The following is a 26,502-nucleotide window of genomic DNA, read 5'->3' as shown; positions in this document are numbered from 1 at the left end:
TTTTGTGAAGAGTTTCTGCATTTCTTGTCTTCTTCGAAAGGAACCTGATTACTTTGGTTTCTGAACACTGAGCATATAACTGAACAACAAAAAAGCTATTTGAAGATGTGGACTTGAGATTTGGAGATTTATATGACATGTTTCAGTTCTGGTTTGCTGATGTTTGGTTGCTCCACCTCCAAAAGGGAAGCAGCTGCTATCTGTGCATTTGAAGACAGTAAACAATAGAGCAACACAGACACTACCCTACCAGCGTTATTATGAGACAAAAGTACATTGTCAGAATTGGACCGTGCCAGTGATTTTACTCTCTTGTGAACATCAATCACAGATCTTGATCAACCAGATCTTTTAGCTGTTGAGGTTAAAGCCAAGGGAGTGTCCTGTCTATTCATTGCTGTAAGAAACGCCCAGAGCTTTCAAGTTTTGCTGTGACACAGACACACGTGCAAGTTACTGACATACTGCCACTTCCCTATAACAGATATGTTCCTCTTAGTGTTACTTAGTGCCTAAATAAACAATTAAAGGAATAATACGGCCCTATTCCTTCCTGTAGGGTATAAATATGGACCTAATATTAGAAATAGAGGATCTGAAGGGTGAAGAATCGAAGGAAAGTTTGTCAAACATTGCCAGTAGTTGTAGATTTTGTTTTTCATTAAACAGGTGGCATTACATACTGTATCAAGTTAGGGGGAAAAAAGTTGCTGCTGCTGCAGCTGGCAGAGGACACAAACCTACCAACTGCAGTCAACACAGTCTCTGCCTTTGCCTGGTGGATGCTTTTAATGTCCCACCTTGATGTACGATAGTAGCAGGAAACCAGGAGCTGCATAAATCAACACAGGACTGTTGATTTTGACCTTGCGCTCCACAGCCAAGACTCTCATGCATCAAAAATAATGGAGAACAAAATCTGCTTCAGTGGTAGTTGTAGGCGTAATGGAAGGAACTAGTAGCTGCATAAATCAACATGTTGATTGTTGACTCTTGCCTAGCTGTCTTTTTCCCCAAAATACAGAAAACAAACTATAGCTCTGCCAAATACACACACACACACCTCTCCCACTTGCCCAAGTCTGCCAGACATATCTGATGATTTTAAACACACATACCCATGTAAACACCCCTTATATGTGTGTGTGTGTGTCATAGTTTAATTTGCCTCTTTCTGGGAATGCTCAAACATTACGTCAGACATGCACGTACACACACACACTCACAGACAGAAAAAAGGCTGAAGCAGTAGGACATGCACACACCGTTACACACTTGCAACTCAATGCAACTCTCTCTCATGTGCGCACGCACACGCACACGCACACACACACACACACACACACACACACACACACACACACTTTCCATTCCTGGAGAATCATACGTTTCCTGCGAGCGGCCGGCCCGACGGGAAAAATGTCTGGACAAACTTAAGATGCACACATGCACGTACATGTACAGACACACATCGGAACATTTTCAACCCACAATGTTGACTTTATATTCCCTTCCAGAGCCGTTCTATGTGCGCGCTGGCCAAGTGAAGCAGCGTTTCCCTGTTGAACATTATCGGGAAGCAAAGCTGGGAGGTTTCAGCGCCCCAGTGATGTCAATGCAGGGCTGGGCTCCATTCAAAAACTGGACTTTAATCAAAATTCGAATCCAAATGTGATCATACTATCACAGTGAGTCACCGAAATTTTTTTAATCCTAAATTTTCCCAGGAATGAAAACATACTTCAATATTTCTCAATGTTGTATCAAAGAAACCTGAAATGTCTAGGATGTATTCTACCTTTCCTTTGATTGATCTTTTTTTAAAAAAGACTGAAAACTAATCTTATGACTGATGTTAATCTTGTAGCAAAACAATGATTCCTATGAACGTTCATCATTCGGAAAAGAGACAGAGAGAGAACTATCATTCCATATGTATAGTCCAGATTGATAATTCGGTTGACACAAACCATAAAAAAACAAACACCTGCGGGAAATGTTTGTCAAATACAGTTTAGACTTGCTGCTTGAGGGTCAAAACATTATAAGTCATCAAAAAGAGAGCAGTAGCGCAGAGCGCTGGTTCAGAGCTGTTAATTATCATCATCCCTTATATAATGCTTTTATTCTGTTGCACAGGTTTGAGCTTCAAGTAATAAGTAACGTTCTCAAATGATTTTGGTGGTACCTGTTAATAACTGTAACACATTGTGCGTGTCAGTCTGCAGTGAGTGCTAACAACACAACAGTGACCCAAACACTTGTGTTCTACTTTTCCAAGGCCACTCATCTGCTAAGGTCTGTCACTTCTCACTCTTCAACCCATTTGTTCTCACTCTATTTCCATATTCCCTCTCTTTAATCTCTTGAGTGTTCATTTCTTAAATCAAATGCTGTCAAAATGTTTTACATCCTCAAGACTCTGAGACCATGCTTTGTAACCCCATGTGTATAGTCGAAGTTAAGTTGTTGAATCATGGTGCAATACAACTAGACTACATCCCAAATTTATTTAAAAACAAAGCAACGAACAATTGTTTTATCTTATCCTTCAAGAGATGAGCCTGATTTTAAAGCAGCTTTGAATACCAGACAAGATAAATCCCGAGCATTTTGCTCGAGACCATTCCAGACTAATCCTGAATATATTTTCATTATTTGAAAAACAAAAACATGAGGATCACTTTTTTTATTATCTTACAATGAACACATACACAGAGGTTTTGGTAAAAATCAATAAGGTGATGCTTGAGTATCAGAAAGCACAGATTAACCTGTGGTCGTCCAAGCAAATGTAAAAAGACGAGACCAATCAATGCAGTATTTATGTAAGGGATGAAAATACAATCTAATAATTTTAACACTCTTTGACTCATCTGTAAAAGTGAGAAAGAAAAAGAAAGAAGCCAAGACAGAGAGAGAGCGAGTGAGTTTACAGCTAGGCAAAATCAGCCATTACAGACAAACGGAGGACAACTTGTGTGAAGCACTAAAAAGCCTAAAAGCCATGTTGCAGAACAAACGCCATGCACCCCACTGTGCTATTCCACTCCCTGCAACACACACGCACATGAGCACACTTACACAGGCCGTAAGTAAATTTAACTGTCAGCCGTAAAGTTTTCAACTATAGCAAGTGATCTTTTGCCCCCTTTTTTCTCCTCACTTTTCCTCCTCCCACTACTGTGTCTATGCTAATTAGTTCCTCATCTGTCCATCTTTCTGACTATTTACTTTCTTCATTTTTCTGCTGTTCCAATGACATGCAAAGCAAAGCCTTCATTTAAGACGCTCTACATCTCTACTCGTCTCCATCACAACCTTATTTCACAAACTTTTCTTATCCTTTATAATTCACTTCCTCTGCCATACCTTAATCCATCCTTCTCTCCTTGTCTGTGACAGCCGCATTCTCCCCACCCCCCTTTCATTATATCCACCCCTCACTCCCTAAGAACTACCCTTTCCTCTTCCTTCTTTTTTATCCAGTTATCCTTAACTCTCTACCCCCACCCCCATAACCACACAAATACACACTTCTCACCATGGGCCTCTGACACCCATCTTCTCATCTCCCCCAATAGAAGTCTCAAAGACCCCCAGATGTGTGCCCCCTTAATTTCCATTTCAAAAAAACCACCCACATCCCTCCCTCCATCATCCATCCATGCGTCCTTTTTTTTTTTATACATGCACACAACAGACACTTCAAAAACACACCATTAAACACACACACACTTTTTCCCTTTCTCATAAGTGACGCTAAAAAACATGCTGACCGTGCAAATATCAATTATCTGATGCTCTAAATGTTAGTGTCGGACTGTTAAACACAGTCTGATATCAATACTAGCAGAGGACTTCCCCTTTCAGTGAGATATTAAAACACGCTGAGCATCAAAATTTATATTTTTTATTTTAAGAACATGTCTATTGGACCTAACTTCATTAATCTCTGTGGCCTTCAATCGTGTTGGCTTAGGGCCCAAAAGGGTGTCCTCACAAGATGATACACTAGGCTTCTCAAACAGTGTTATGCAAAAGTATGCAGTTGTGATTTACTGCCTCCAGCAATAACCTCCAAAAACTAGGTTTGAATACTTTAAAAGATGAACAAATTGGTATGTTTGATAAATTATTCCTGCAAACAAAGTGTCTTAAATCCCAAATATGTACAGTTTATCATTACGTTTATTGCTCAGTACAAAGTTGCGATATAAGAAGCACACTGTAAGAACAATCATGATGGCAGAGATTAGGCCTGCAACAAAGGATTATCAAAAGATGAAAAAAATACCCATCACTATTTCCTGTACCTCATCAAAGTTTTAATAAACTGTCAAACCTCTGTTTGTCTGATCAACAGTTGAAAAGATATTATCATAATATTAAGATGATATTCAAACCCCAGCTGCAATACTGCAAGAATTTGTTTTCGGTAACGACAACTCAATACAGGACTGAAGGTTGGATCATTACCTGAATCCATTCAACATTCTTGCATAACTACAGAATCAACCCCATCAGTGGCATGTATCATGGCTATAGACAGTGTGCCACTGAAATGCATGGGATAAACCCAATAGATCAACAAAACAATAGTTTGTGTCATTCTGCGTAGAGTCAGCTGTTTACTTTAATGTCAGACTATTTTCTATAACATAGGCTATATGTTAAACTAAGTTTCTTGTACCAGGACAAGGTGCTACACCTTTAAATCTGCAGATATAAGCACTTTTAACTGCTGTAAGCGAAGATGAATCCCTGCTTCCTTCAAAGTTTATGTGGTTAGAAGCAAAGCCCTGAGGGCATTTGCTCAAACTGTCTGCGGGGCTGTACCCTCTAAAGCCCAAAGCCGCTATTGCAGGATTATTCAACAGTATCAGTAAACCAACCCTTCAGAGAACAGGTGAGACGGTTACCTTTATCTTATGTATTACACTGGGTCTTTCTTATATGAGTGGAAATGTCAAACTTGATTAGGGGGAAGTTAGAAAGGTGTCATTTCTCCCTCTGCTTTCTTCCTGCTGTCTCTCTGTTACAGTGCCGCCAGGGTTACACGTATAAAATAACACAATAGGTCAGACTGACCAATCACCAATTACATTCAGTAGACACGTTCTCAATTTTTACTTTAATGGGTTTTTTTTTTTTTTAGCAAAGCCAAAGGCACAAATTCACAAAAGGCTAGTCTGGCTATTGGTTTTAATGAAAGAAAGAATGTACATTTAGTCCTTTAAATCATAGATTTAATTTGACGGGACGCCGTAAAAAGTCTGCCCCTTATTATACAGACACACAAACCCACGGTTGAAGGCTCACACTGACAGACACACATGCATGCACACAGAGTGAGGACAAAGACTACTTTGAAAAGTTGCTCAGCCACCAGATGTTTTAGCTAGATCCCAGACTACAATACTAATAGGGGTTGTATGTGTGTGTGTGTACGTGTGTGTGTGTGTGTGTGTGTGTGTGTGTGTGTGTGGGGGGGGGGGGGGGGGGGGGGGGGTCAGTAGAGAAGGAGTGCAAGTGTAGTGGTTTTAAAAGCAGGAGGAAATGATTCCCATATTTCAGCAGGTATAGAGGGCTGCAGGTACATTTTCAACAAATTGCTTTTTGATAAAAACAAAAAAGGTTTTCAATAAAATATTGCTTATTATAACACTTCGTAGATGATATTTTTGCAAATATGTGTGCAAATATATTAGAGAATTTTACACACACAAACACACTCCTCCATAAAACACAGATGTATTAGTTTAAGATAATTATATGTGACTATAAGACAAGGACCGAGAAAAATGCACATTTGCTCAGTTACACTGTGATCGAGCACACGTGACAGTAAACGTCTTTCTCACATTACATTGAGAACGAGACTAAGAGATTTAAAAGATAAAGAAATAGACAAGAAGGAAGTAGGCACTTTTAGCGAAAAAGGAAAAAGTGAAACAGAGAAAAAGTAACAAATTCATCAGCAATGAAAGCTACACATGTCTGTGTGTGCAGGCTCTTGGTTTGACTGCTGACAGAGCAGACAGTTAACCTTCAGTACAGGAATAAGCAATCAGTGAGTCAATTCAATCATAACCGAGCGAGCCAATAAGACAGATTTGACCTCAACAGAGGGAGATAAGTGCTGATAGACTGTTAAAACAACTGATAACCATCTATCAACAATGCTCATCTGTCTGAAAATGAGTGTTCTTCAGTGCTGTAATACTGGAAGTCTAGCCATGACAAACACTGTTTCTAAATTTATAGGACCCGCAGCAATAGATAACATGCATACATCGATGCCAACAACCACATCAAAAATACCTTGTGATTTAGAGGAAAACTCAGATTTGGCCTGGTGGGAGCGTAACCAAAAGCTGATGGTTTAATCAATTACAGATATTGCACCCTTCATCTGTTGTGCATATCATAATGTGTTAGTTGAAAACAAATCCTGAACATGCTAAATTGGAGAATTCTTGGTACAACTTCCCCACAAAACAACAGGTGGATGTGGTGATTCAAGGAGGCTAACTGTCCTACATGCATGAAATCAGACATTTTTACGCCGTCCTGTGTCACTCGGTAGCAACTTCTATCCAAGAAGCTTCCTCGATTAAGAAAAAAAAACCACTGCCACTTCTACTCGAGAAAAGTCTCGCTGAATTAAGCATCCAGTACTTGAGGAAAATGGTTCGGTACTCTCTCCATCTGTGTGTTGCACAGCCTTTTCAGCTTCAACACAAAGAAGCGTACAACATAAATCATATTCAAATTCATACCACTTATGCCACTGTCACATTTTCCATAGCTAATTTTCGGTGTCTATCTGCTGGGTACTGTGTGAAAACTCTAAGAAATTACAGAGTAGTGCTCATGGGAACACTTGAGCACAGTACACAAATGTACTCATGACGCCACAAGCTTAAATCTACTTTTACAGCTTGTAGCACATGTCGCAGTAATTCAGTCTGTAATTTCTTCTTCATATCATTATTATACAGTCTGATATGGCACGGGAATTGTATATAAACTTGTGTGTCCCTGCTGACTTTTGACTACATCCTATTTGCATTTAGAAAATAATCATCTCAACTCTTAATTCACACTATTTTACAAAATGTGTGATTTCCTCTTCTTGTACATATAGTTTTATTCCTTCTTACCAATCGAATACGTGTCATACTTGTATTTTTTTTAAATATACTGTTGCTTTTCATTCTTTTCATTGAATCTGCATTTTTTAATACAAGCATTAAAAAAGTACAAGCATCAATTAATATAAATGCTACACACCGTGTAAAGTAATAAAAACAAATTCAACCTGCATGTTTAGCATGACTGATGATCTCCAGTATCTCTCGAGTCTTCAGGTCATTTCAAGTTTCAAAAGTACAAATTAGATTAGAGTCTTTTCGTAACGGAATTAGAATACAGCTTTTTATTGACAAGTTATAATAGTAATATAAATTACAATCATAAAAATAATGTATTTATGGGATCCTGATGTAACAGCTGTATTTTTGGTCCGCCCAACTAACTATATTCTCATAAAAGACTTTTGCTATAAGGGAAACCAATATTGGATCTCATTCAAATTCATTATGCAAGGATTAAAAATTTAAAAAGGGCAATTCACCAATATTTCACCTCAATTGCAAAATTGATTCTCTTTTAATGACTTTTGCTTCAGGTTTTGGCTCGGTAGATGTTGTCACAATTTATTGTCATTAGATTTTACCATGGAGCCACACTTTCAAATAGGAAACCATTTAGAGGGAGGTTTTATAGAGTATTATTACAATAAGATCTACAATGGCAGTGGACAACATAAATTTAAACTTACTTTAACTTTTAATGCACCATTAGAAATATAAACAGGCTGATGGACTGTATTTGTTGAGTATCAACTCAAAACTATTTAGTATCAGCTTATAATGCAGAGTTAAAACAAACAACCCAAAGCTTCCAAACTTTTCTTATTAAATACTCTGTGGCTACAACAGTCAGAGAAAATGCACTGTCTACTTTGTTTGAAGGTAGTCACGGACAACTGTTTATAGGAAAGCTACATTTCTTTCCTAATGACACACTTGGTTTCCTTTAAAACCTTTCGAACCCGATACAAAAACACCTACAGCAACTCAAAGCCACTCCTTAGGACTTGAAGAAAATGTGTAACTTATCGCTGTTTGATGAAAATATAAATCCAAATCTGTCCAACGTATGGAACATACAGAGCAACTACTGTTTTGTAGTAAACAACAAAATCCTTCTCTATAACTGTACTCTTAAGTTGGAAGCAGTACTTCATTTGCTCATATATGAGCAAATGAGCTATGATTCATTTGCAATTGAAACATGATTTATTTGAATGTTAATTGAACACAGCATTGCAGCAGAGCCCTTGCTGAGTTTTACACAAGGTCAAAACTCATATGAACAGTGATTGATAACTGAACGTCTGGGTGCACAGGAAGTGCCAGCGTGATAAGTATACTGCTGAGTCAAAGCAGTCACAACTCGCAGCTCATAACACATCACATAACAAGCCAGCAGGTTTCCCAGACAAGGGAGCTTTCATTAACTCGCTGGTGGTTGATGGTTTGCAAATCAATCTGGTAACATAAAATACAGCATATGCTCCTTTTGAAACAATTTGAGGGTCTCAATTCATGCACAGTAACATGCCAATAATGACATTGATTGGTGTTTTAACAATACAACCTTTAAGTAATGGGAGATTCTCCATAACCACGGGGTTATACTGCTGCCTGTGTCACCAGCTTCTACTGGCATTATGCCTCAGTACACTCAACCACCAGTTTATCAGTCTCAACTTTATCGTGACACAAAGATTATTTACCCTCTGAGATCAAAGGAAGAAAAAATGTCCAGTATTTAGAATCTTTCTGTCAGAAAAACCTAAAATAAACAGGGGGGAATCATTTCACTCTAAACCAAGACCATGTGCTCGTTATCTGAAGCAGGCTGACTGAAAGAAGACAGACAAAAAAAGACCAAAGACATTACAGACAAACTCAAGCCTAAACAAGGCTGTACAAACCACAAGCATAGAGTGGGGATGACATTTTGGGCGTTTAGCAGACTCTCTTTTCCAGACTGACTTCCAGTAACACAAGAATAAGCTCAAACCTATGTATTACGGACATTACAAGCAGCTAATATAAAGCAGTGAAAGAGCCAAAACAATTTGCCCAGACTGTAAAATAAGTTAAAAACAACTGAGTCCTTGGGATATGATCACAACAAGAGACCGGGTAATAAAGAAGTGCTAGCTATGGAACTATGAGCCAAGAGAGCCAGAAGCCTTTGCAAAAAGTTTTTTTCTTTTAAATAAACTATCCATGACAAATGGATGTTTTCCTTTATCTGAACTGCAAGCAGGGTTGAGATGAATAACGTCTGATTGCTCTAATAGATGCTATCTTTTCCCGCTTATTGGAAACAGTGAGAGTCAAACCGGTTCAGGTTCACAAATAAACGGGATCAGAAATTAGAAATAAATAGAACTAGATAGGACTTCTGTATTCATATAAAATAAAGACCCGAAAATCTTTGAGGAAAATGATCCCCTCTCTTCTCCTCAAAATCAGGGAATGAAGTGCGTTTCATTACCACTGACTCGTCTATAGTGACCAACAGGTGTGGGAATGAGATAAGAATAATGAGCATAGATGAAGGAAGATAAGTCATTTTGACTTTCATTTGAACAAGACGAACAGGAGCACTCTCAAAAAGGACACGTGTCATTCCAGATCACAAAGACAGCAAGACAGCAGCAACTGAGCAAAGAGCAGAGGTCACAGCAAGAATTATTACATGCATTTCCTTAGATTTGGTGGTAGATTTTAGCAGACACTGGTAGGCAAATAAAATAACTCACCCAAAACCTCCACTGTTGCATGTACAGGAGCAGCAGCACAGGTTTAGCAAAAAGAATTAGACTTCAATCCATCCTGTGAACTCTATTTTCTCTTCATGTGTGGGTTCTTAGAGTAGGTGTGATTATTGATTGGTTGCATGCTATAACATTACAGTTCCTTCAGATTTCTACAAAATCTCATGTCTTGATCGACTTGCAGACACTTGATCCAAGTGTGTGCATGCCAGCCCTAATATCGTATCGCTTTGGCAATTTTTTAAAAAGTGATGACCTTTAATAGAAAAACTGTTTGTTTTTCTGCTAAAACTCTACCAATTTCATAATTTTAACTTATCGATAATTTTTAACAACGGTAACAACAGTTAAGAAGTATTGATAAAAAGAGCTGTTAGTCAGTATACGCTTCAGTGGTTCAAACCCTTTATCGAGCTGAGGTGATGAAATCACTACAACTTTCCCTCAAAAGCCGCTTGAACCAAGTTAAAGTCTCCACTTAAAATAACACTCAAAGTGGCCTTTTTCCTCTCGCAGTGCAGTACTACTTTGAAACAACCAAAGACAAATGCATGGCAGCCCACAAAATCACTACAGTTGTTCCTCGTGTCTTACAAAACATCAAACCGTCAATAAAACACAGGAGATACATTCCAGCTAGTTGAACAGGACATTTCTGACTTCCCTCGCTCCATGTGTTCTTTCTCTCTCTCTCTCTCACTGAAAACTTTCTCCCTTCCCAATTCCACCGCAGAGAGTCTTCACATATTGCAGCCATATGAGTAAGCCATGGTTGTCTCCACAGCTCATACAGAGACACACACACACACACACACACACACACACACACACACACAGAAAAAAAGTGCTGTGATCGCTCCCACTCTGTCTCACACACATACGGGAAAAAGTTTTACAAGCAGAGGTTCTCTTTAGGAAGTCGTCAACTGTTTTGACGTTTAATAGCAGCTAAGAACAGGGCCATAAGATACGGCGATATCCAGTGTCTGGAAAGAGGAAAACTTCAGTTAGAAGTAATAGAGCTGAAGTGATACATTCCTAGATATAATGTTTTCGCTAATTTTATAGAAACTTGTTAAAAGTTGCAAAAGGCATGTTCCATGCATATTTTTGACCATAAGAACAAGTTGTGCATACAACTGTTCATAGTTAAGAGCGACTACGCATGAGGTTGGAGTGCGTAGAATCTAAGTGTGTGTAAACTGAGAAAAACATAAAACAGACAAGATGGGCATGACAGGTAGTGTCTAAAACAATTTCATAATTACAAGTTAATGTCAATTGAAAGCAACTGATCCAGATTTACTTACAAAGTGGCTTGAAACCACCACACAAATATGATCCATGTTGAATTACTAAAAACACTTAGAAGGCAAACGCTGACACGCTGTTTGAAAAAGTTACACGTGAAGCTGGATGTCTCCTAAATATACGGCACGCTGCACTATAATGTTATATAAATATAAATAATACAGCAGACTATTATATAAATAGTCAGTTGAAAGGTGTCAGTAACATTATTCTAGTGCAATTTGTAATATCTTTTCACAAAAGTAATAAAAAAAAAGAACAATTGGCTGTAACAGCAGCCATGTGGCTTACAATTCCATCTGTCCTTTATGTGAAAAGTAGCATAGCAATATGCTTTATATACTTTCTGTTTGATTTATGTTTAAAACATTACTTTGCACTAAACCAGCAGTAAACTAAACATTCAAAGTTGTATAGATCCTTCTGTACATTTGTATTTTTAAACAAGTGAATAATTTGTTTTATAACAGTTTTATAAATTCTGATGCTGCAGTGGCTGAGGATAAAAAACTTTTCAAAAAATATTAAAGAACTTTAAGTCCGTGTTTAAGCGTTAATAAAAAGTTCCTTTACTTTTTAAGTAGTCTGTATTTCTAGTTTCTACTTAACATCACTATGCCGTGAAGCTAAAGATTTAGACAGACACGCTTAGTTTGAAAGAACTAAAGAAATAATCAGCAAAGGTTTTGCAGCTTCACACAGTTATACGATCACTAAATGAATTATTTACTTAATACAATACGAAGTGTCAACTTTTCAAACAACTGTGGACAAGTGTGGGGTCGGACTAAAGTCTCACGGCCCTGCTCTGGTTCTTAAAAAATTACTTGAGGTTATCGCTTGAATAAAAGTCTGTCCGCACAAGAGCAGTTCTTTTGGGGGCCAGAACTGGAGAACTGTGAAGGACTGTGTACAAAGCTTCCTTGCAGTGTGTGCCTCATTGTGCTGGCTTCACATACTCTGCTCTCCCCACAGAGTTGTCATGCCTACCCTGCTCCCTTATCTCAAAGGAACATCACAGTTTCTTACGACAGAGAGTTGGGGAGGTGGGTGGGTGGTGGTATTGGTGTTGTAGATGAGAGAAGGGGGGGGGGGGGGGGGGGGGGGGAATTTTTACAAAGTTGATTGGAAATGCTACTCATGGTTCCCGGCATCACTCGTGAAAAGTTCAGCGGGCGACGACGACAACAACAACAACAACAACAACAACAGCAACAACTAAATCAATAAATGCGCCATATCTAAGCTAAAGAGTGTCTGTCTGTCTTCTGAGTTGATAGGAGAGGATGTCTGGGAACCTTTTACGGCATCCACCATGCGCTCTTGAGCTTCCTAACAATGAAAGACGTGCACAAAACAGCGCCATATCGGCGATTCCTCTGAGCAAAGAGTTACACAACTTTCCCATTTTTTAGCACAAACAAACTACAAGCATCCAACTATGTTCATCTTTCGGCACAAACCTGTGTCCCTCTCCCTCGCGCGCGCGCGCGCGCTCTCTCTCTCGCTCTCTCACGCTCCCTAACGACGTGCGTCATTCGGAGGAGAAAGAAATCTGAACTTGAGTATCAAGTTTGCGTGAATAGTACAGAAAAAAAAGTTATCAATGAAAACAACCCAGAAAAAAGTAGCACGCAGTGGTTACAGGAAGGCTATATTGTTAGAGGCAAAATCCCTCCCAAGTCAGCGGCTTCTAGCGACTCAGTCAGGATGCCACTTACCGTGAATGAATGTCAAAAAGAGAACAAAAAACAGAAACAAAACTTAAAGAGAAGACACAAACCTACTTGAGGCGACTAAGTCCCTCCGCGTCCCTTTGCTGCGGGCTTCAGACTCCCTCTTAAATCAAAGCAGTAGCCGTCCCCCAGTAGCCCCCCAATTTGTATTTGTGTAGCGTTTGGGTGTCCTAACCTAAATGTGACTTGCCATGTGAATTCAAAGCGGTTGCTGCTGCTCTTTTCCTCCCTCTCATTCAGCAGATCCCTCTTTCCCCACCGACGCTGCTCAGGCCGTTAGTTAGTTACATAAGACGCAAACCGACTGCTGCCCGTCGTAAAACTACCAACGGCTAACAGAGCCTTAATCTGCCTCACGTCCCGGCTTCCTTTTAGGACGAACAAATGTCAGCTCCTCGCTTGTCCGACAGCATGCATTTCGCCATCTACACCTCCAACCGTGCATCGTCGCTGCCTTGTTTTTTTTTTTTTTTTGGTTTGTTTGTTTTGTTTTTGTTTTTTTTTTCCGGTCACAATGCCACTGCAGCAACTACTAGAGAGGGCTGTAGGCTATGCATGGTGTGCGTTTGTGTTGGTGGTGTTTCCTTTGGTGCTGCTTACCTGTTGATCAAAATAAGCATAAGCCTCTGTTCTCTCTGTGTGTGTCTCTTTCAGCAGCCTGTTAAGATGGTGGCTGGCTGGCTGGCTGCTTCGTCTCTTTGTGGGGTTTTTTTTTTGTTTGTTGATGATGTCGGACGGGGTGACTGTGTCTTGGCTGTCTCTTTTTTTTCTCTCTCTGATCTGATAGGGAGAGAGATAGTTAAGGCTTCACGGCGGCACATGAAACTAGGCTAACGCCGACTGGTTAGTGGGTGAGTTTTTGCTCTGCAATATCCCGATGTTGGAGTGAGTTTTTCTGCCGCCCAGAGCCCGAGTTTGCTGGTCACAGCCAACCAAAGCAGAACAGCTCGTTATCTTTTTATTTTTTTTTTCTTCCTTCCCAGACTAGTGTTATCGCTTTGCTGTGACAGGACCTTTCTGCCTGGCTCTCTGTAGGCTGTGGACATTACGTCAGAGGAGGAAGACACAGCAGCTCTATTAATATCAAGAAGCCACCCGAAGACTGACTCTTAAAGTGACACACACCACTGCAATGTCACTTATTTACACACTTAATACTAAACCAAATCAACTACTGAAGAAAGTGACCTACATTCACTACGATATCCAATTTCAACTTTAAAGCAAATCAACTAAGCAACTAATCATATGAAATCAACAATAAAGTGACACACTTTGATCTACACTGTCACTAAGTAACTAAATAGTCTTAACTAAAAATCACGAACAGTGACACACTCTTATTAAAACACATTAAACAAAACAGATAAAAGCCAGAATATTCACTTATTTACACAGATAATTTAAAAAGTTGTTGCATTATTAAATCTATTTCCTAAGTGCAAATAGATGACTTCAAGTGGTACTTTGATACAGTTATAAAAAAAAGTTACTATGCATTCAGTTACTATGCATAGTAAAATTTAATAAAAGTTTTTTTTCATATGGAATTTTTTACTACAATGTCCTGTTTGGGCTTATTGATACACTGTGTGACCTTTGTGAATATCATTTTAGAGGAAATATGTTCCTAAACTGTGGCATTTGCATGATCTCTCTGTGGTTTGCACTGGAAGCAGTGCAGACATATTTGTTTCTGAATGTCTTTTTTGAAAAGTTCATCCTTGTTACAAGTCAGAGAGTTTCAATGACTGTTTCTTGCTTATTACGGCAGAGCATGATGCAGCGTAGCAGAGGATAGAGGAGCAGAGCAGAGACAGGGAGGGATGGGCGGACCAGAGTTAATTAATTTTGAGTTTCGTGCTAATGCTAGAGTAAATCTGATATTGTAGCTTTAAGTAAAAGTCCTACAACGTAAAGACAGCCAAGACTATTTTAACGTTTTCAACCCTGTATTGTTTTCAATTTCATCCATAGTTGTAGTTCTTCTCCTCATTTTTTTGGTTAGTACCGTTAAAGGCATTTACTGCCACATTTATCACTCCTCCCCAAGTGTGCAGTGTTCATATGTACATCCAAACATACATCATAACATAAATACGCATACGTAATAATACTGCTCGACAGCAGCGAAAAATGCGGAAGATAAATTAGACCTCTCACCTAGACACAGTTGGATTTACTAGTTGTAGTTGTATGGACATAAAGTAACAACACGAAAGTGTGATAGCGACAAATTGCAATTGATTATTATTATGAGGATTGTTCTCTTTTTTCACTTTTTTGAATTGCATCTAATTAGAAATTATTATATAATATTTCATGCGTCACCTAATACTAACATATCTTTCAGACTGCTGAGGACACTTTTTATAAACTTACAGTTTAACTTTCCTTTGACAGTATATTCATACTAGGCTTTTAGATATTTTTTCTAGCAGAATTTACAAAGACAATTTATTGAACCCATAAATTAAACTCTACAGTATGCAACTATTTTAGTTTAGCAATGAAAAGCCTTTAAATTGCAAACCATCTTTTACAGGCTCAAAATCCATGGAAACCTCAAGTTAAACTCTTAAAACAGGTCCAAACTCATATCTCGAATCAATACCGCAGGCAATTTAATATTTGAAATATGTATTTAATCTGAACCAAATTTGATGTGGTCTTCTCTCTACACGGTCAGATCAAAGGTCCATACATATTAATAACTCTTATCTGGTATCAGTACCTATTTAACCACAGGGAAAATGAAACCTGGGCCAGCATGATCAAAATCTCAAATAGTTAGTAGATTTATTAAATGATAAATTCCCTTATCATGGGAAACTAACTTATCTACTGAGAACGTATGTAGATACTGTCTTGGAAATGCAACAGTTCAATCAATATGCATGCAGATGTTTAGTGTGTACAGTCAAATGGAAACCATGCAACATAAAGGCAAGATGAATGTTTGCAGGGGTGTTTTTAAGCTTATGAAAGTCAGATGGGTGCCACCGGTTAGAGAGCTGCCAGAGGAGGAAGAAATACAACTTTCAGTGCAAAATCTACATTTTATGACGTACATTGTTAAAACAGTTAAAAGAAAACTCACACCGCACTGAATAACTAATACTGAGAGAGGATGACAACTTTCTACTGGAAGTTTACTGTCATATCATCTAGTCTTCTGGCTGCTGTGTATTCTGTTACCCTGTGTCTCAATTGCGTATGCTTCTGTGTAAGACTCTGATGAAGGACGAAAATGTCTTCCATACTGGGATTATTTAAAACAATATATATATACCACTTGTATAAGGGACTCAAGTCATATGGTAATCAGTTAGTGGGTTTAACATAAGAAAGCGTATAATTGTAAACAATGATTCACATCTTGAAATTAAAGATCAAAAACACCTCACTGTGCTTCATTACAAAGCTAAAGAGACAGTGCTGCTCGTGAGGGACCTGCTGAGCCACAAGATAAAAACAAACAGAGGTCAGTTTCAGTTAATTATATGACATCAGCGGTGAACAATGTGAGCATGTGGTCCTTTGTCACACTGTCAGGAAAACAGAAAAAAAAAAACTGCTAAAAGGGCAGACTGAAACCTGGGCATTTAATTTATCTCAAGCTTCGAGCCTTTGACAATGTGCAATATTGACTCCCAACTTTCCAGTATTTTATACTACACTAGATCATTAAAAGGATAACATGGCCTCTTTAAGTTAATGTTGAGAATAATGAATATGCATAATGGTAATGTAGACGTTTAATGAGTTCTAGTTCAAAACAATGTCCTGAATCAGCCTTGAACGTTAGTGAAACAGTAATGTTGTTGTGTGACTTTTTTAATATTCAATCAGTCTGTCAGATTTTTTATGGATTTTAATGGCTGTGTTGCAAAAATAATCCAAACATAATGTAGTTTACGGGAATGTTGTGGGGAAAATTGAGTGACATAAATAATGAATATGACCTTGTTAGCTCGGTATGAAAACCAGGCTGCTGGCTAAGACTTTCACCCTTCCCTTCATAGTCCTTCCCCCCTTGCCCCACAGGGGGGAAAGGACGATAAACCTTTTAGTGTCTGTTTCAAACACATTTCTTCAAAAGCTGAGGGCACAATTTTTGCTAACAAAGCAATAATACAGCCTCCAGGCATACACGCTGCTGGATCCACCACCTCCTGAGTGGTGCAGGTTTTGGATGGACCACAGAGAATGAGTCACATTGAAGAAACAATACACCTGCGACCTGCTGCAAATCTTTTACATAAACCTCTCTTTGACTTCTTTTGGAAAGTTCCTTGATTATGTCTGTATTTTGTTAATTATTTCTTAAATAAGGAGATTGTGTACCACAGGTCTTCTTTTTTATGTAAAACTGATATTGTCTTGTTTGTAAAGAGAAACTGTATCTTTTGTTTCTTGCTCCAAACAACATTAGTTATGTATTGCAATATATAATGTAGTAGTACTACACTCTTGGTTGTTGTGACACTGCTGGCTGGACACTGTAACTGCTGTTGCAAACATCGGGCTGTGCTGTTTTACATTCCCAACAAACCTCTTTTTGTTTTAAAGGTATATTTGTTACAGACCTCACTCCTTCATCAACGTATATCTTTACTTCTTCAGGTCTATCTGTCTTTGGCTCTTAGTGATCAGAGGCAAAATAAATAATAGTGCATATAAAGGTGATGATGGCCATGACCCACTTACTTCTCCAACTTCTTCCTACCCTCACTCTCTCTCGATGTATGTATAGATCAACATTTAGGCAGTGTTTTCTAAAAGCTACATTATGTAACTTTTTACAATTATAGCTTATTATAAAATTTTGTTCTCACCCATTGAGTCCCAATCACAGAACAGCGTTGGCAGATATTTGAATTTAAATGTTTTTGCATGAGGCTTCAAACCAATCAGAGATTAATTTTCAGTATTACTAAGTTTAGTAGCATTATTACTTATTGCAATTTCATAATGACTAATAGCTATGCAGATTATGGAGAGTGAGGGCTGGGCTGGGCAGAGAAGATTAGATTTACAGTAGCTTAATTTTCTTTTTGTAGGTTTAAGCTGATGTCACTTTTCAAGGTGAGTAAACTGAAATATTAGCACATGTAGTGGAAAGTAGTTTCCAAAATTCCGACAAATTCTGCAAAATTTTGCAAAATCACAATATTACAAATTAAATTTATGCTGAATTTATGACAGGGAAATGTGCAAACACAGAGGTGATGGAATTGAGAGTGAAGAAGTAACTGTTTCTGACTAATAATGAGGTTGTGCATAATAAGAGAGCTCGTACCTGAACACAGAAACAACTGAAAAATGCTAAACAATCAAAATACAGTTCCTGTAGAGAAGTTAGGGCATAGCCCACAAGTTACCATCTTGTGGGGTATGCCCTCTGTATTGTATTTTGTTTGGCTAAAGAATTATTTAAATTATTCAGATTTGATGAAGACTGGACAAAGGTAAGGCAGCACTCTTCTACTGACGGACTAAGGTAAAAGCACCAAAATACTGTTTTCAAAAACACGAAAAAAAGTCAAATTACCGACTCCGAATCACCAACAGAAAGACAGATAGATCCTTTCAACATGCACGAAAACTAAAATTTAAGACTGAGCAACTTCACATTTTCTATAGTATGTGATTTGTAGACTAAAACACGAGTAAATCGTCTTAAGGCTCAAATGTCAAGTGAAGAAAAAGAGAAAAGTTCTTTACATATTTTTTGCTAAGAACAAAGCCAGTGGAAAAGAAATTCTTTGACTCATCTGTCTGCAAAGTAAATTGAGTCCTCTGCAGCTTTAATATAGTTTTCATCCACCAGCTTTTGGATCTAGCTGACCTTTATCAGAGAATGCAAAGAGGGCAATGAATATGTTTGAATACATAACAATGTATTCAGTAATCAGTTATGTGGATAATCCTTGTGAGAACAAGAGCTGCTAAGTCAGCATAAAAAGAGAATCACATTTCTTTGTTCGGCTTTAATAAGCACTGAGAACTATGAGTTTCTTGAGTTTGTACACATACCTTCCACATCCAAAGTGAGTAAAGGTTAGAAAACTGTTTACACAAAAAGATGCAGTACAGATGAACCAACTGCGAGCAGCATGCAAGAGAGTTTGGGGAACTTGATTGGTGTTATTTGTGGCAGCAGATGGTAGAGGGCTGAAAAACAATACGCGAGAAGAATAATCAAGCATATATTTTTTTACCCACCTGTTACAGGTCTCAAAAACAAATGAAATACCATATAAGCAAGAACAGCTCAGCCGATGTTAATTAATAAAGGAAGAAACATACATGAAAATATCAGTCAAATGGAACAGTTTCTTGTATTTATGTTAAATTAATGTCATTTGTCTTAGTAGTAGACCTTCCATCCATGGAAGGTTCATCTTAACCACTGTTGCTGTCAATCTAGAGTTTCTTTCTCCCTGCTGTATTTGGTTTCTTACATTTCTTAACTTGCTCGCTTCTTTCCACACAAGGTTGACTGGAGGCAGATTGCTGATTTTTTCCAATTGGTCACTGTGGTTCTCTGGCAAACAGTTGCCTTGTGGATGGGCATGCAACACATAAACAAAGAGGCTCCTTCAGTCACATTTCTTCTGCAGCTGTATTCTTTAGAAAAGCTTCTCCTTTTTTTTTTTTTGTTTTAATATGTTGGCATTTCACTTTTACAATACGTATCTGGCTTGAAGATCGTTTGTTCAATGGCATGACCGTCAAATTCCTTATTGCATGAAATCCATTGTTTGTTCAAAGAAATAATTTTACAGTGATTAATTTCAACCCTTGGCATCAATATCTAGTGAGCTGAATAATTGTGAAAGTTAAGGAAATACAGTAATAAGATCTTTTTAGAGCTTAATGTGCTGTTTATCTCGGCCCACAGGGTAACACATTTTGCTTCAACTTGTTTAAAATCACCAGATGTAGTGATAACAAGGTTTTCATGCAGCAGTGATAATATTCATGATTTAAACAAATGGCTTAATCTCCCAGTGCTCCTTTCGCTATTTTTGTGTATTCAAATATTAATATATGAGAATAATAATTTCAGTATAAATCAATTACCTTGTGACGTTATTGTTTTTTGCTTTTTATTTTTTTGTCCTCTCATCTATCTATCATCTTTACCCATTTATCCTGGTAAGGGTCACGGGTGGCTGGAGCCCATCCAAAATGTCAGTGGGTGAGAGGCAGTGTACAGCCTGATCAGGTTGCCAGTCAATTATAGGGCCAACACAGAGAGACTTACACAAGACACACCCATTCACACTCACATTCACACCTACTACCAATTTAGAGTAACCAGTTAACATAACATGCTTGTCTTTGGACTGTGCGAGGAAACCAGAGTACCCAGAGAAAACCCACGCAAGCAGAGGGAGAACGTGCAAACCCCACACAGAAAGGCTGGACCCAACAGGCACATTCGAAAGTGGCAGCGCTAATCACTCCACGACCGTGTTGCTGACTGTGCGTTTACAGTAATATTATTACAACAAGGGTCATTTATTCTTAACAAAATACTTATTTATCCTAAACCACAGCCTTTGCTTAAACCTAACCAAAGGCTTTTTGTGCCTGAACCAAACCAAACCATGATTATTCCATACATTTGACCAAATGTTTAATATTGTCCCCATGATAATAAGTGTCCATCACACCCATCATCATGGATGCACTAATTTAGAAGATGCTCCTATGGGTCATACTGGAGAGTATGGACAAACAGACTATATGATTGTTTAGGCTGGGAACTTGCAAATGAAAATGCAAGATTCACTTTCTGTGAAGTGGTTTATCTGCACCTTTGGGTCAAAAGACAAAAACGTTAGGCATAAAATGGGATGTGATAATTCAGCTAAGAATCTGTAGCCAGGAGCATGGCTGCAGCCATAATTGTCAATGGAAAGAATGAATCAAAAACCCACGGTTTAAATTTCTGTGTAACTCTTATCACCACAGAAAAGAAAGGCATTGTGTAGAGACTTTCCTTTGCTAATAGAAAGGAAAGTTTAGGTGGTTTGACATTACAGCTGAAGTCAGCAAGATATGAGGATTACTATTAAGGGGTTTCTCTACCCCCCCCCTCCCCCCCCAAAAAAAAGAAAAAAAGAATTGTCATCTCTGCTGTGTTTGACCTTCTATAAAAGATGAGAGGGAATCTCCAACTTGCTGTTAACTGACCTTCAGTCAAGGCGAATCTTTCCGATGGCTGTTGCCATTTTTGCACAGCTTCCAGCCACGAAGTCAGAATATAGCTTAGCTGATGATGCTTCACTGAGAAATTTATATCCAGCTGAAACTTGGAGCTACAGACCAGACGTAAAGGTCAGTCATTACATATAGTATGTGCATTTTTTGTTTTATTTGATTGTGTGTGTGTGTGTGTGTTTGTGTGTGTGCAATATATTTATTGCAGGACACAAATTCTCTAAGAATTTAATTATCAGTATGGTTATTACATTTCTCGAACAAAATTATTTCTAGTGAGATTCTCTGACCAGTGCCCTTCAAAGTCCCCAAAGTTATTTGGGGAAAAAAAGTTTAAAACAAAGTGTTGGTCCATGATGGGGTACAAATTCCAGCTGTACAAATGAACTTCATCAGGAGCAAATTCAGAACACTGAATGTATCCTTGGGCTTTGCAGAATTGTCTATTATTCTTAATAAACATACTCTCATCCATTATTAATATTTTGCCTCTTGATTAAAAAGCAAAAAATCCTTCCTTAACATCACCATAAGTATGTCACATGACTCGCTACAGAACCAGCAGCAGTTTCACACTGGACTTGAATTCTGCTCTCGTGTGGGAAGGTCCCGTGTTCCTCCTTTTTACAAACTTATGCGGTTCTGAAATAAAAAACCGGTAGTACCTTTTGCCATGTAATACAACGTACATTGTCGTATTTTGTACTGCTAGAGAATCGAGTCCTACAGCAGCTACCATGTGTTTCTTTGGAGGTTACTGTGGGTTTTTGAGACAGATGTGAAGCTGCAAAGAAGTATCACAACTCACCAAAAGCCTTTCACTGCAGCACAGATGAGCCCTCCTCCGGTGAAGATGAAAACATTCGGATTATATTCCTGGGGTCAGCCTAACATTGGAAAAAGAAGTGGCCAAGATGGCTGATTCATCGGCGTGGTGGGAGGTCCACCTCCTAAAAAATGATCCTGGTGATAGTGAGACCAAAACCCCTGATTGAGCTGAACATCCTCCCTGAGGTTAACATGATGAGACTGCTCACACCACACTATCAGAGAGTGTGTGTGGTGTGAGAGACCATTACAGAGGAAATCACACCCTGCAGAGAAAAATGTTAGACCCCCCACTGCTTTTAGGGCATATACTTACAAGTACTTTATTCTTTTAAGGTGAGTAGCATCTGTGGTTTTTGAGGACACATAAAAAAGAATGATCATATCACAGTTTCATCTAGAATAGTGAACAATGTGCGGGAATGTGGGAGGTTCAAATTCACAATGTGGCTCACATTATGTGCTCCAACAGATGAGGTGTGTTATCTGTCACTTGTTCTGAGTGCCTGAACCAAACAGTGAAATCAAAGATTTTAATGAGCTGACTCATTTTTTAAGTGTTTAGCAACAATAGAGGGAGGTGTGATACCAGGAATGGTCTGTTCCAGTGTGAACAAGCTCGCTACGTCATTTAGGTCGTGCTCCACCCAAACGTTATCTCAAGTGTCAAACAATCGACTTCATGTAGACATGAAAGGTTGCTGTAAAAGGTTGTCATTTGTTTCATTGCTGGCAGCTGTTGACACTTTGGATTCAGTAAAAGGGGTGAATCCAATTTCACAGCAAAGAAAACAACAACAACAACAACAACAACAATATCAGTATGTTGGCAGGGACTTGTCAAATCACTTCTGGCTTAAGAACAACAGCCAAATTGACCGTCTGCTGTCCATCTGTATCACGTTTTCAGCCTTGTCATTGTGAGCCATTATAACTGCCTGAACTGAATTTCTAATGATCAGAGCTTCTTTTTGCCCCAGATAATGAAATTAACAACTGCAGCAGCAGAAGGGAAGGTGTTTATCTTGTTGGTCATGAAACTGCCACTGAGGGGATAGTCTTTACACCACAGAGAGCATCTTGTAAAATGGCCTCGGCCATTATGACCAGCCAGAGCGGCACTCACATAATCTAATGACATTCATGAGATTATTCCCCTGCTGTTACAAACGCACCACTACGCCAAACAATGCCACAGATATTGGTTTTAAAGCAAATGGAAAATCACCTATATAAAGGAGGAGTGAAAGAATGCAACACAGGCAGAATTACTAACTTTATGACTCTTGTCTTAAGTTTATATTTGGATTTTGCATCAATATTTTTGAGTGTTACCGATGTACGCAATAAACACAGGCATCACATGAACAAAATTAAACCACAAGTGCACTGAAATGTTAAGGGCAAGGAAGATATTACAACAAACATTTTAATTTCAGGGTTTTCCAACAGCAGAACAAAGAAACCAGGATGGTTAATAAACCCGTGCAAAGCCAGAGACACACCCAGAATCCTCACTGTACTGTATGTTCTGAACCTGTCAAACCTGGTTTGGAACACAGATCTTTGTTTAAGGCCGTGCAGTTCTTCTTTTTTAAACTTTTATGTCATCTTTTATGAAAGTTTGCACAGGGTGAGTCCAAGTAATTTATAATGTATTATTACTAATTTATTTAATCACTAAATGGGTCATAATTATAGTCAGTCAAGCTCAAATCAAAGATGAACATGGTTTTCTCCTATTTGTATTTTTGACCTTAATTTTACCCAAATTGCTGAAGAGAGGGACAGTTTATTTATGTGTTTAATACTCAAATTGATCAGAAATCATTAGGCACCATGAAGTTTACCTCCAACAACATGGGATTTCATCATTATTATAATGTGTAAACCTCCATTTCCTGCACATGATCCTTTATTGTCAATATTTTGTTTTTGAGAAGTAAACTAAAATAGACATATTAACAAACACCAACAAATAAAGCTGCTGACACACTCTAAACAATTAAATTGGCTTTTTGGCCACAAAATGAGGCAATGAAAGGTAAGACTGTCCTGTTCCCACATGCATAATTCAGCAGTAACTTTTCATGTGTTTCATAAAACACCTTGCTTCTCAAATCTTAATTAGAATATTTTAGAGTTCAATTGTATGCAAAAGAAAAACAGCAATATATTGTATTGATAATGATATTAAAACAACATGCTATTTCAAACACACATAAATTGCTCCCAGTTGCTCTGGGCTCTACATGAACACAGAATCTTAACGTTTTTGTAACGCTCCAGTAAAAAAAATGTCCTTCTTTACTTGTAAACATATGTGTGTGTGTTTGTGTGTGTGTGTGTGTGTGTTTGTGAAAAACATCTCCACAGCCACAGAACCAGAATAAACAGGAACATATATGTCCTCATGTAAACTCCTCTCTTTCTCCCTGTCTCACAAACACACTCCTGCTTCTCCTGTTTGTAAAAATAATAAGACATTCATTTTGTTTTTTTATATGTTTGTGAAACGTAAAAATGCTTTCTATATGATTATGCTTTATAATATGATATATTTAATTGTCACTATCTAAAAAAATAATAAATTACTGCATAAAAACAAGAAATCCATATTATCCATATTATACTTTTCTCTTGACCTTAACATGCTCTGCTTAAAAGACAGTAGTAACAGCTACACAGAACAATATTCGGATTTGTAACATTATTATATATATTTATATATATATATATATTTGTTGAGAAAATGCTACAAATTTACTAGTATTCAGCTTTTAGCGACTCTTTGACCACAAAATCAGTAGGAGTGATTCGGTGCAGAATATTCTAAATCTAGAGAAGTATTATTATTATAATTAGAGCCAGTGTCTGTGAGTGCACTGTAGCCCTTGGAAATATATTACTGTAATAGAGTAAATTTATTCACACATTATGTCCCTTTTCTAAAGGCACTTAGCTTCAAGAGGTTCCAGTTTCAAACTCATCCATCACAAACAGCCAGATCAAATAAACCCACTGCCCCCACAGAGTATCATAATATGAGATATCTACTGTTCACCTGCAGTAAAATCAAGAGTTTTGTAATTATATCTGTGGAATTTGTCTTTTTTTTTTTCTTTCTCCCCTGCCCATAACAATTTCCATAAAATGCATTTACGCTGGAATTGCTTTAAGGTTTTACTAGATTTCACATAAAGAGAGGAGAGGGAGAAGAAAGCAAATGTGTGAAGGAGAAAAAAAAAAAGAAAAAAACACAGTGACAGATATGCTGTTGAATGGAAAGCATAACTTGTCAAATGTAAATCTGGCTTCAGTTTACATGCTGACCGGCTGCTGGTCTGTCCATATGTCAGTGTCACAGTACATTTAGAGATCCTACATCCACTCTTCTGTTCGCAAGTCAACAGCCCCTTTCGGTGTTTTTCACTCCTTCTGTCTGCATTTCCTGCTCCTCTTTGTCTTTCTCTCCCATTTGCGCAGTGTCCCTTGACACACACACACACACACACGCGCGCGCGCGCACGCACAGACTATGTGTCTGGACTTAGATGAGATTTTAAAATGTTGTTTTGAAACTTTGAGGCTTTTAGTAAAAGTCCAGTTATAAATGTATCTCGCTCCCAGAGGGACACATGGCATTAACCAGAGAGAAACAGAGAAAGAGAGCTCTGCTTTGCAAATATAGAAAGCTTTGTCCTTTGTGTTCCTAAAGCTTGTCAATTTGACAGTGGAAGATGCATTTGATAGTTAAAAGATTTCCTGAAACGATGCCTCTCTTTATGTCTGTGTAGACCTTTGTTTGTAGTTTAAACTTGTTCCTGTAACAATGTTCATGCCATATAAGACTAGTAGAAATACAGTTTGTGATTTTTATTTATTCAGCTTTATCAAGGTCATGCCAACCAGTGGACTGTAGGGCTTTTTCGGGTGGCCACAACGTATGGTCGCACTATTCGAATGTCCACAGTAACATTCAACCAACTCCTCTCACTGTGACTGCGTTTATGCAGACATTGGGATTTTTGTACAGCAAACCTCCACCTACACAACGTTTTCATGAAGAGTTATTCCTTTTAACATGGTTCCTCATGTTACCTGCCTTCGGACACATGTACAGTACATAACCTAACTCTGTTAGAATAATCCTGTTAGGGTCACACTAAGATTAAAGGAGAGCCAGCAAGGATGTCTGTCAATTTGAATCACGTAACTGCATTGAGTTGTAGTTTTTGCTGTTAGTGCAAACTGAGACTCACAGTACTCACATCTAAAGTTTCTTCCATTTTCTGTTCAAACTAATTTTTTTCCTTTCATGCTTTTCTTTCCTGGGTGTTGGTGCTGAGCGCCCCCTGACAAGATTAGATAGGCCAGATTTGTTTGCTTGTCTTGACCTGATGTTGCTAGATCCAGTTGTTTTTCTTTCTGTATCTGTTTGTTTCTCTCATTTGCTCTGCACAAAGATAC

At 38.2% G+C, this 26,502-nt stretch overlaps 1 protein-coding gene across 5 annotated transcripts in view; it reads right to left on the bottom strand.

Annotated features, from left to right (window-relative positions):
- Nucleotides 1–13,953, bottom strand: part of trps1 (trichorhinophalangeal syndrome I) — a 109,076-nt gene extending 95,123 nt beyond the window's left edge. Inside the window, exon 1 of one of the 5 annotated variants that reach the window (XM_067499682.1) lies at nucleotides 13,570–13,953. The gene's annotated coding sequence lies outside the window, so the exon portion shown is untranslated. Of the gene's footprint in view, nucleotides 1–13,016; nucleotides 13,373–13,569 lie in introns of those variants that run through there. The other 4 variants (XM_067499674.1, XM_067499688.1, XM_067499702.1 and 1 more) reach the window with 4 other exon arrangements.
- Nucleotides 13,954–26,502: the final 12,549 nt, after the last annotated feature.

The sequence above is a fragment of the Channa argus genome, chromosome 1, assembly GCF_033026475.1.
Source record: "Channa argus isolate prfri chromosome 1, Channa argus male v1.0, whole genome shotgun sequence".
In the NCBI taxonomy this organism is placed as follows: domain Eukaryota; kingdom Metazoa; phylum Chordata; class Actinopteri; order Anabantiformes; family Channidae; genus Channa; species Channa argus.
This window is presented reverse-complemented; position numbering and strand designations above follow the sequence as displayed.